Consider the following 12,694-nt stretch of genomic DNA (forward strand, 5'->3'; position numbering starts at 1 on the left):
TCTTCCCGTAGAGGAACCCTGAGTTGTATGCGAAGCAGCCATGGGGTCGACTCAATTTCTCATTAGTTTTCAGATCGGCCTGTCGCCGCTGCCGTTTCGTGGCAATGGCTCTAGCCCTCTTCTCCGCGGCGCTGTCCGTGGCACTCATCGCGGCGTTGCGGGAGGAGAAAGAGAGGACGAAGTGAATGATGATCAGTGGGCGAAGCACCTGGGGATCATTCGGGCAAAACACTGGAAGCGTTCTTCGGAAGCCAGAAGCTGGCTTCCGGAACCGGGAGCGGAACCGGAACCGGAAGCGGAAGTGGAAACGGAAGTGGACGCCGCACGGCGGAGGGAGGGAGGGAGTGACATAGCCCCGAGCATAATATGCTTCGCATCTAAAACTTTATTTTCACAAAGAAGGTTTCCCGGCGTAGGTGGAGCCCTCAGCCAGGACCCCTGTGGCCTTTGCCATCTTGCGAGCTTAGTCGATCAGCTTGAGCTGTTCTTCAGGCTTTGAGCAGGATAGCGCAGCCTCCCACTGCTCCGGTGTTGGTGTTTTGTGTACTGGCGCTACATGTAGTTTTTGGCAAGCCCATGTAACGTGGTAAAGCATCGCGTTTTCCCCGCATAGCGGGAATTTATTGTCATATGTTGCCGGATAGATTTTGCTTAGTAAACTCAGATTGGGGTATGTATTAGTCTGCAGTTGTCTCCAGGCGACCAACTGCTCTCTACTAAGGTGTTTGTGGGGAGGGGGTAAATCCTCCTTAGGGCTCCTTGTTTTCTAAAATTGCTCCATAGCGTCTGGTGACTGTGTTCGGTTCTCCGTCATGGTGCGCCCCCCGGTTGGCGTATGCTTGGGCGTTGGCGTCGGCACGCTGGTTCCCTGTCACAGTCTCATGGCCTGGTGTCCACGTAATCAAGCATCTGGAGAAGGTGATCTTTCGCGTCTTGAGTATGCGGATGGCCACAGTGGATATGTGTCCACTGCTGTACCTTATGCATGCTTCTTGCGAGTCCGTAAGAATTTCTGTAGTGGCATCTTCGCCCTCGTGGGTGATGGCGAGTGCAATTGCCGCTTCCTCAGCCTCGATGATGTTGTTTCCTTTGATCGAAGCGCAATTGATGTCCCTAAGCTGGTGATCAACAACGCTGACTACCGCCCCGGAGTGGTCTTTCTATGTGGTCGTGTCGACGTATAACACGTATTTTATCCCCGCGAAATATCTTGCGTGTGCTTCCGATCTTGCCTTTCTTCTGGCCTTGTGTATTTTAGGATGCACGTTTCTCGGTATTGGGCTGATCTCAATGATCTTTCGAATATCTTGAGGTATGCTTTCCGTACTGCTAATTTCCCTGCAGGCATCCCTCATGCCCAGTATCTTCAGGGTGTTCCTAGCCGTTGGGGTCTGCATGAGTCTCATTTTCTGCGTGAGAAGGTAAGCTTCGATGTGTTCTTGCACTGCTTATGCCCAATTTAAGGAATTTCTCCGTCAAGGTGTTGACCGGCAGTCTGAGAGCGCATTTATAAGCTTTCCTAAGGATTGCCTCTAATTGTTCCTTTTCCTGATCTAGTGGGGGTTGATCGGGGGCACTGTATACAATCCTACTGACCACGAGGGCCTGTACTAGACTACATGTCTCCTCTTCCTTCATACCTCGTCGTCTGTTTGAGATTCTTGCAATCATCCTCGTGATCTGCGCTGTGGTGTTTGCGAGCTGTCTGATTGTGTGATCTAAACGACAGTTGCTTTGTCCCCACATGCCAAGGATCTTAACTTGGGATACCTCCGGAAACTTCTTCCCTCCTATGTAGATGTCTATGGAGTTTTGCAGATTGCATCCTCTTCTGTAGACTCTGAGCACTTCGGATTTCTCCGGGGAGCATGCAAGTCCTCAGTGTTCGGTGTATACGTGGACTGTATCTGCTGCACTCTGCAGAAGGTCTTGTTTTTCGCCTAAGGATCCCCTGGTCACCCAGATTGTGACGTCGTCTGCGTAGATGGCATGCCTGAGTGCTTCAATTTTTTCGAGGTTTCGTGCTAAGCCGATCATAACAGTGTTAAAAAGCATAGGGGATATCACAGAACCTCGCGGCGTTCCCTTTGGGGGCGTTTTGCAGGTGTCAGTCCTGATGCCTCCTATACCAATGGTGGCGGTTCTGTTACTGAGGAAAGCTTTGAAGTAGTTGTGTATACTCTGCCCGCAACCAATGTTGCTGAGCCCCTTTAGCACAGCTCTATGACTTACATTGTCGAAGGCCGCTTTAAGATCAAGCGCAAGCAAGATATTTTCTCCGTATTTTGGGATGTTAGTAAGCACCTCCTCCTTGATCTGCAGGAGGATGTTCTGTGTTGAGAGGCATTTTCTGAATCCAAACATAGTGCGCGGCATGAGCTCGTTATCCTCCAGGTGGGCCTCCAACCTCTGGAGCACAATTCTCTCGTATACTTTTGCCAAGCAGGACGTTAGTAAAATGGGCCGCATATTTTCCAGGCAGGGAGTCTTTCCGGACTTCGGAATCATTACTATTTTCGCATGTCTCCAGTCGTCCGGGATGGTCCCCCATTCCCAGTGCTTATTGACGAATTCTGTAAATCGTTTGATCGAGTTTTCGTCTAGGTTCCTTATCATGGCGTTGGTGATGCCATCATTCCCTTTTGTGGTGTTCTTTGTGGCAGACATCCCAGCGTGTCTGACTTCTTCTGTGGTAATGGGTTCACCTCGAGCGGGATTTGCTTCACCCGTGTATGCCAAGTTGCAGTTGACGTCCGTTGTATCCCCAACATAGCGCTGCTTGATGTTCTCTAACAATTCCCGATCTGTGCCTTGAAATCGGTGCGCAATCCGTTGGGTCGACTTACGATTTTCGGACTTGGTAATGGTTGGGTCTATAAGAGCCCTTAGCAAGGCCCATGTCTTTTTCCAGCCTAGGGTTCCCGGTAGCTCGTTGCATTTTTGGTCCCAGTTGCTCCGTGGGAGTTCTGTCGCATATTCTTCTGCTTGTCTGGTGACCTCGACGATCTTAAGTCTGAGTTTCTTGCTGTGCTTCTGCCATTTCCATCTTCTTAGTAGCCCACGTTGGGCGTCCCATAGGTGTAACAGATGCTTATCCACCTCGGGTGTGTTGGTGGTGAGAGCTACCTTTTGGATTAGCCTTTTGCAGTCTGCCTTGATTCCTGCGACCCAGCTTGTAATGTCTGTGATCTCAGCGTCTTCGGACTCTGTCCTAGTTTTTCTATAGGCTACCCAGTCGGTGAGCCTAGCCTGGCCAAGTCTTTTCCTGATCGGGAGGGTTTCTCTCTTGATGCGCAAAATGCAATTGTCGCTGCCGAGTGTTTCCCCGTCATTTTCCCATCGAGCATCCCTTACCCCTCTGACGAATGCCAAGTCAGGGCATGAATCTCGGTTGATACTGTTCCCCACTCGCGTGGGTTGGGTGTGGTCTATGATGAGACTGAGCCTTCTGCGATCCGCTTCTGTGGCTAGAACCCTGCCTTTTTGAGTTTCCTTAACGAAGCCCCAGCTTTTGTGCCAGGCATTAAAATCCCCCAGGATGACGAGACCCTTCTTGCCTGTTGCTTGTTCTGCCTTGCGTAGCACGTAGCCGAAGTTTGCTTTCCTCTAGCTGGGGGGGGGGGGGGGGGGCTGTAAATGTTGAGGAGAAAGATGCTTGCTTGGCTTCTTTTTTGCGTACAGATTTCAATAAAGACGTGGTCAATGTCCGTTGCGTCGATGTCGTGTCTGATTGCGATGACCGCATTGGCAACCAGCGTCGCGACCTAACTTTGGTCGAGCCCCTCATAGACTGAGTTGCCCGCAAGAGTGGGTGAGCAGCCGGTTTCCTGTAGGGGCGATTATGTTTGGCGGAGCTCTGCAGTTAGTGATGTGTTGTTTAAGAAGACCTTGCTTTCTGCGAATCCCACGGCATTTCCACTGCCATATATCGAGGATTTCCAACGTGATCGAGCATTTACGGCAGCTCGTCATGGTTAACTGATAGCCTAGTATAGGGTTTAGTTCTGGATTTCATGCACGTAAATTGTACTAGGCGTTCTCTATCCTTGCGCGCCTCCTCTTGGAGGTTAGAAACGAGGTTGCTAAGATTCGCTAGTGCATTGTTCATGGCTACCATGACAGTTGTGAATTCCTGCCGCCCTATGGTGGCCGACTGATTTTCGTCTGTTTGCGGGTTTGAGTTTGGCTGCCCTGTTCTCAGTGCCTTAAGTTCATCTATGAGCTCGTTGAGCTTCTGTCTAAGCTCAGCATTTTCTGCCCTGAGAGTCTGAATAGTTTGCCTAAGCTCATTTACTTCGTCGTTTGCGTGTTCGTGTTCTTTGGAGCAGAGAAAAGATGCGCTTTCCAGCTCACCTTGCTGTCTTCTTCCTTCTTGGTTATGGTCTTCTTCTGTTGCTTCTTTTTCGTTTCCGGAGCCTGCCGGGTCTTAGGAACGGATCTCGACCTTGATCTGGACCTGGATGTCGAGCTGGAGTCTCTACTGAACCAGTGTTTCCTGGTCCGGCCACGTCCGCCGGCGTTCCTGGCTTCGGCGTCAGGTTCCTCTTGTTTTCTCGCCCGTGGGCTCCTCGGTTTCCTGAGGCGTTCCTTGCATTCATTTGCCCGTGTGGGGTGCACTTCCTTGCATAGCGCACACCTGGGCTTGCAGGTGTGTCCGTCCTCGATGACTGGTACGGCGCAGTTCGAGCAGACAACAGCGTTAGGTGTGGGGCATACATCCGCCCTATGCCCCGCTTGAAGCATATATAGCAGACTTGCCGCGATGACCGATAGAGTTAGCAACGTGTCTCACCGCCGTAGTAGTAAACGTAGCGGGAGACGATCTTGCCCTACAAGGTAATGACCGCGGTTTGGGAGTTTCCAAGCATTCGTGCATAAAGTATTTCTTTTGGTAGCTTCTCTTGGCGAAGGGAATTCCCCTTTATTTTGGGCTGGCTCGACGCTGTCTTTATCCACCGCTTCGGTCCCGGTCTCCGGAACGGCGATCAGCCTTGAGTTGTAGTATTTTGCAGTAAGCCATCCCCCGTTGTCAAGGGTTTTCTTTTGCGAGAGGTCGGTAGCGTTGTCTTCGCGTTGGGGGTTCTTTTCGATCGGCGTCGTGGCTCTGATCGTCGCAGACGCGTCCTCGTCAGCCATCCGCGGTCGGCGTTGTACCGGCGTCCAGTCCATGAATCACACCTTTACATGAATTGTCCGGCGCTGCCATGTACGCCGTCACTGCATAGTCTTTTGCACCAAAACGTAGACTTGGAACGCTCTGCACAACATTGGCAGTCTCCATGCTTGGCGTGCTGATTAAGGCGATGTTCGATCCTTTGCGCAACCGTATAAGCAAGTTGCCTTCGTTACACGTCTGGGTTTCTACATGCTTTGGTTATTGGCCGGGCCATCTGATGCGTGCTCAGTTGACTGATGTTGAGCCCATTCTTCGGTCTAATGATGACTTTGAAATCGGTCTTCGGCAGTGGAGGTAGCTTCTTTTGGCGAAGGCAATTCCCCTTTAGTTTGGGCTGGCTCGACGCTGTCTTATCCACCGCTTCGGTCCCGGTCTCCGGAACGGCGATCAGCCTTGAGTTGTAGTATTAAAGACGATAGTCTTTCTTGGGGAACTTAAACGCTGAAAATTTGGTCTGTCTGTCTGTCTGTCACCCGATTCAGCCACCCGGCCAAAGTTGGACCACTTGCTTACCGCCCACACTACTTAAACTGGTACGGCTGTTCATACTTGTGAACGTTATCGATCACAAAGTAAATATTACGCATATCTGAGGCGGAACATCACTAGGTAAGTATTAGGAGGTGTGTTCCTTTAATAGAAAATACATAGATACGTAACTCTAAAGACCCTAGTTTCTTAAGCTGCGCTGAAAATGCCATGCTATGCGCGCCGACGAACGACGTTCCCCGACTGCGCGCCGACGAGCGCCCTCTGCCATGGAGGAAGGAAACCCTCTGCACGAGCTCATGTTTCCCGATGTATTGCCAGATGGCGTCCATGTCTTACGCAGCGCCTCCTCAATTTTATCAATGCCAGCCAGATGCGGCCGATTCAACATAAAGGAAGCGCTGTCTGAGGCAGGGCAAAACAAATGGCCGCTTGATGAAATAATGCCGTAAAATGAAATCTGTTCAAACAAACCTTCATGCCAGGACGGAAATGGTACGAGAACAGCATCACGGGTGGCCGCGGATCAGACCAGCACTCATGTAGTACGGCCGGCAGAAGACTATGGTCTTTCGACGACATTTGCAGCGAAGCACGCAGATACGCGGCAAATTTTTAAGGTAAGAAGTCAACTTCCGGATAAAAAAAAAGTTGTCGCAGTTTCACCTGAAAGGCGAAGCATCAATTGCGATAGCAAATTTGTAGAGAGCTATACGGAGTAATGATATTAGCTTTATCAGCTGTATAAACTTGGACATGCAGCAGCACCGGCAACACGCAGAATTATTGTCGACGCCTTCGGCGTTTTGCCCGCGTTCGCTCAAAATGCGTGCGGCGTTGGTGACTGTTGCCGGAGCCTCTGATATAAATAGGCACTTGGTGCCGCAGCTAAACGTCGCCCCCTTCCCTCCCCCCCCCTGCCCCTCCCCCTCGGCCTCTCGTGCGTCGGAAGAAGGCGCGTTTGCTCTACATATATGGTGATTGTAAAGGAGGAAAGAGACGCTTACTTCTGCAGCCCTTAAGCGAGCACGGCGCAGAACGCGCGTTTGTTCTCCGCCGTGCGTTCACTCCCCTTGAAAGCGCGCGTCCCTCGCGCCCTTTCACTCGCACATACAGCGCGCAGCGGGGCCCACTCCTGCAGGAGTTCCGCCGCCTGGGCCTCCCCTCTGGCGAGGAGGAAGATCTCCTCTTCCCCGGCCGACACCACCTTTCTGCACTTCGAGGCGTCGTGGAGTTCCTTGACTCGTCAGGGCTCTCTGCACGCCTCTAAGGACATTTCTACAAGCGGGAAGGCCTCACGGCCTCCCACCCCACCCCGGGCCTGACCAGCCTGGCACAACACCCCTGCAGACTCTGCAGCACACCAAGGTTGTCTTCGCGTTGTGGGTTCTTTTCGATCGGCGTCTTGGCTCTGATCGTCGCAGACGCGTCGTCGTAAGCCATCCTGGCGTGTCCCGCACTAGCTGGAGCAGCGTTCCGTAGGGCCGACGGCCCGACGCCGCTTAGGCTTATAGAGCAGCGTTCTTCTCCGCGGTTCTTCTAAGGAGGATTTTAAAAAAATTCTGGAGTGGCAGTCCCCGCAGTTTCTTACCAGCACAGGTGAAGCCACAGTTTGCCCATACTTCTACTCTGAAAGAGGGCCGTGACAGCTGTAATCTGCTAGCAGCTCACGTTTTTTTGGTCAGTTATTGCAAATGCTAGGCTAATTTGAAATTAACAGCTCGAACCTTTCGCTTAAAATATTACCATTGTCTGTGTATTAATATCATGATGTGCCATAAAATTTGAAAATAACTTAAAGCTTTCTTCTGAAACCAGTGACAGAAAGGAAGACGTCCAACGATATCTGCACGGCTAAATTGTCTACCTAAAACAGCACGGAGTGGGAAGAAAGTGCTTCGTGTATTCCCCGCTATTTGCTAACGTTATTACTTGCCTCTGGTAAGATGGCGGCGGTCCGGCTTCACTTTTGAGACGGCAGCTCCACTATAGCATTTTTTTAAATCCTCCTTGTTCTTCTAAGGAGGATTTAAAACCTCTGATATAAATAGGCACTGCGTGCCGCAGCTAAACGTCGCCTCCCTTCCCTCCCCCTCCCCCACGGCCTCTCGCTCGTCGGAAGAAGGCGCGTTTGCTCTACATACATGGTGATTGTGAAGGAGAACAGAGACGCCTACTTCTGCAGCCCTTAAGCGAGCACGGCGCAGAACGCGCGTTTGTTCTCCGCCGTGCGTTCACTCCCCGTGAAAGACGCGCCCCTCGCTCCCTTTCACTCGCACATACAGCGTTCGGCGCGCGGCGACGATTTCTTCTCCAAATGACGTCATACGGAACCTCACGGCGACGGCGACGGCGACGCCGACGGCAGAAATCTGCTTTTGAGTGTCCATATAATTGCTATCGCAATAAAATCACAGCATATCCACGGGGTGAATGATGATGAGTGGGCGAAGCTCCGGAGGGAATCATCGGATCTCCCGCTTAAGGGGACGCTAGCACAAACGCGTTAGAAACGTGCAGTACTCTCTAGTAAGGGGGAGCGGCCACAGCGTCTTACGCAGCCATTTACACATGCCGGAACGTGCACCGCGTTTGCCGACGCCATCACATGACTGCTGAGAGAGTATACCCCCCGTATTCATAAACGCTCCTCGACTTGAACTTGACTTGCAGAAGATAGCGCCAACCTTTCCCTTTCCCTCAAGAACCACTTATCATCATCATCATCATCACCGCCTTGGGCAGCGCGTTCGAAACGCGTTGAAGGTAAGGCGGAGAGGCCACAGCGTCTTACACCAGCTTCTTAAACGGGCCGTAACGCGCTAGCACAAACGCGTTAGAAACGCGCTAGAAACGCGGCCTTTCGTTAATGTTGGGTATTTATTGCCATCGTGGTGCGTGTGTCTATGTGCGCTTCGTGGCGTAGTGGTTAGCGCCGCGCGTTCGGAAGCGAGGGGTCCCTGTTTCGATTCCGCGCTACGGACACAATTTTCGGAATTTTTATTGCGATAGCAATTATATGGACACTCCAAAGCAGATTTTATATGGACACTCCAAGGCGACGTTTAGCTGCGGCACCAAGTGCCTATTTATATCAGAGGCTCCGGCAACAGTCACCAACGCCGCACGCATTTTGTGCGAACGCGGGCAAAACGCCGACGGCGTCGACAACAGTGCTGTGTGTTGCCGGTGCTGCTGCATGTCCAAGTTTGTACAGCGGATAAAACTACTATCCTTACTCCGTATAGCTCTCTACTAAGTTGCTATCGCAATTGATGCTTCGCCTTTCGGGTGAAACTGCGATAACTTTTTTTTCATAAAACGCCGGAAGCGTTCTCCGGAAGCCGGAAGCTGGCTTCCGGAACCGCAAGCGGAACCGGAAGTGGAACCGGAAGCGGAAGTCGGCTTCCGGTTATACTATACGTATACATATATATGTATATATGGGTATACATACATATACGGACACACAACGCCATCTATTGAGCAATTCATAAAACTAGACGTGGCTACCTACTACGACGGGGACGAACGGGTGCCGCTATAAGAAGCTTCGCCCCTAAAAATTCCTCCTTGGGTTCTTCGAACAAGCAAAGAATGGAGAATGGAGAAACCGGTTATCCACGGATTTCGCTTGATTAGTAGAAGACGATGGAGTACTGCATTTTCGGCGACGTCGAGGTTTTCCAGGTGAAATGAGGCGTCGAGGCCGGAGCTCATGCGAAGCGTGACCGCTCCGTTTGGCCCCCTAGCGTCGTCTACGCGGTTAAAAGCGTTAGCACCACAGGCAGCAAAAGACGCCATATGGTAGTCATTTCATGCTTATACAACTACTCTCGATTACGGGAGAGCCAGCATTTTATTGCGATAGAAATTATATGGACACTCAAAAGCAGATTTCTGCCGTCTGCGTCGCCGTCGCCGTCGCTGTCGGCGTGAGGTTCCGTATGACGTCATTTGGAGATCAAATCGCATCATATCGCCGCGCGCCGCCGAACGCTGTATGTGCGAGTGAAAGGGCGCGAGGGGCGCGTCTTTCACGGGGAGTGAACGCACGGCGGAGAACAAACGCGCGTTCTGCACCGTGCTCGCTTAAGGGCTGCAGAATTAGGCGTCTCTTTTCTCCTTTACAATCACCATATGTGTAGAGCAAACGCGCCTTCTTCCGACGCGCGAGAGGCCGTGGGGGAGGGAAGGGAGGCGACGTTTAGCTGCGGCACCAAGTGCCTATTTATATCAGAGGCTCCGGCAACAGTCACCAACGCCGCACGCATTTTGAGCGAACGCGGGCAAAACGCCGATGGCGTCGACAACAGTTCTGCGTGTTGCCGATGCTGCTGCATGTCCAAGTTTATACAGCTGATAAAGCTAATATCATTACTCCGTATAGCTCTCTACAAGTTTGCTATCGCAATTGATGCTTCGCCTTTCAGGTGAAACTGCGACAACTTTTTTTTTATCCGGAAGTTGACTTCTTACCTTAAAAATTTGCCGCGTATCTGCGTGCTTCGCTGCAAATGTCGTCGAAAGACGATAGTCTTCTGCCGGCCGTACTACATGAGTGCTGGTCTGATCCGCGGCCACCCGTGATGCTGTTCTCGTACCATTTCCGTCCTGGCATGAAGGTTTGTTTGAACAGATTTCATTTTACCGCATTATTTCATCAAGCGGCCATTAATGTTTTGCCCTGCCTCAGACAGCGCTTCCTTTATGTTGAATCGGCCGCATCTGGCTGGCATTGATAAAATTGAGGAGGCGCTGCGTGAGACATGGACGCCATCTGGCAATACATCGGGAAACATGAGCTCGTGCAGAGGGTTTACTTCCTCCATGGCAGAGGGCGCTCGTCGGCGCGCAGTCGGGGAACGTCGTTCGTCGGCGCACATAGCAGGGCATTTTCAGCGCAGCTTAAGAAACTAGGGTCTTTAGAGTTACGTATCTATGTATTTTCTATTAAAGGAACACACCTCCTAATACTTACCTAGTGATGTTCCGCCTCAGATATGCGTAATATTTACTTTGTGATCGATAACGTTCACAAGTATGAACAGCCGTACCAGTTTAAGTAGTGTGGGCGGTAAGCAAGTGGTCCAACTTTGGCCGGGTGGCTGAATCGGGTGACAGACAGAGAGAGAGAGTAAACTTTAATGGGGAAAGGCAAAAAAAGCAAGGAAAATGTGGGTGGAGCCCCTAGTCCAGGGCCCCACTGGCTTGAGCGGCTCGCTGGGCTTGGTCCAGGAGAGCCAGCTGACTGTCCTGTTCCTCGTCCGCAAGCCATGCCTCCCACTGCCTTAGAAAGTGTTGTTTAGTAAATTTGTGTGTGTTCGCTTGTGGAGGTCTTCTCGCGCATATGAGTGTGATGTGTGACAGACAGACAAACAGACAGACAGACACACAGACAGAACAAATTTTCAGCGTATAAGTTCCCCAAGAAAGACTATCGTCTTTAAAAGCTATAACAAGGGTGATTAGCTAGTGAACTATTAGTGTTAGAAGCACGACGAATAGCGCATAAAGATCAATCGAACGTCGACAAATTAAGAGCCCTCAAATGCGGTAAACTCTTCTAAAAGTCGCCTATTCCTCGCAAACGGTTCTCTATAAGTATGTGAAATACAGTAATGGGGAGTCATTTTAATTATATGAACACGTAAAGAGGATTTCTGCGGTCGGCGTCGTCGTCGCCGTCGCCGTGAGGTTCCGTATGTTGTGAACGGCGATAAAATCGTCGCCGCGCGCCGGACGCTGTATGTGCGAGTGAAATGGAGCGATGGACGCGCGCTTTCACGAGGCGCGAACGCACGGCGGAGAACAAACGCGCGTTCTGCGCCGTCCTCCCTGAAGGGCTGCAGAATTAAGCGTCTCTTTCCTCCTTTATAATCACCATATATATATATAGATCAAACGCGACTTCTTCCGGCGCGCGAAAGGCTGTTGGGGGACGGAAGGCGACATTTAGTTGCGGCACCAAATGCGTATTTATATAAAAACGTTGCGAGCCGAGAAGGCGCTAAAGACTTGCAACGCTGCTCGATGAGTTTCGCCTTCTGATCTCGTCGAAAACCTCCGAGCCGCCCTCAGAGGCCCTGGAAACAGTCACCAACGCCGCGCGCGTTCTTGCGAACACGGGCAAAACGGCTGCGCGTTGCTGGTGCGCGTTGCTGGAGCTGCATGTCCAAGTTTATACAACTGATAAAACTACTATCCTTACTCCGTATAGCTCTCTGCTGAGTTGCTATCGCAATTGATGCTTCGCCTTTCTGGTGAAACTGCGACATTTTTTTTCTTGTCTAACGTAATTAGTACGAAATTATTTAGCCTACATTTGTCAATTGGTGTATTTTGCATTTAAATATCTAGAGCAGGAGTATTTTTTCTTCATAGTTCATAAAGTGGTGTTATTTGCCACAGGTAATTTTAAAAATTCCGTTTAGTGTTAACAAAACAGCCTGTTAATAAATGCTCTTTGTTCCCCGGTCAAAGAGGTTGAAAAAAAATTCAACCTACTTGGTTCCCCTCATTCAAATGCAGCGTGCACATAGAGTAGGGTAATTAACCCTGCTCTGCAGTAGCGCTAAAATTACATGGTATATAATTTAAGATTGTAGGGTAATACTTCGAATGAAGAACACAAACGCCTGACGTGTTTAGCCATGCCATGTGCTCGACTACTTAACCGCACTAAATTAGAGCAGGTGGCAATGCGTGCCTTTACGTTCTGCTGCCACTGAACAATGCGCCGGTCAAGGCTGGTATCTGGCGTCCGATGGGTGTGGTTGAACAGAAAATCAGTTTAGAGAAATGAATTAGCATTGTAGTCTGCATATTTTTATACAGAGCAAATATAGGTATAAGAGGGGTGTTGTGAGACTTCATAAGTAACACGAATTACACCAACTCAAGTTTTTGCCCGAGCAACGATACAGCTGGGATGCCAGGATTGGCCCATGTGCTTTACGGAGAATATGTATCTTCAGCAAGAAATACAAACAGAGAGTAAACGTAAAATGTCAAAACGCATTCATAATT

The sequence above is a fragment of the Dermacentor silvarum genome, chromosome 8 (genome assembly GCF_013339745.2).
Source record: "Dermacentor silvarum isolate Dsil-2018 chromosome 8, BIME_Dsil_1.4, whole genome shotgun sequence".
NCBI lineage: Eukaryota > Metazoa > Arthropoda > Arachnida > Ixodida > Ixodidae > Dermacentor > Dermacentor silvarum.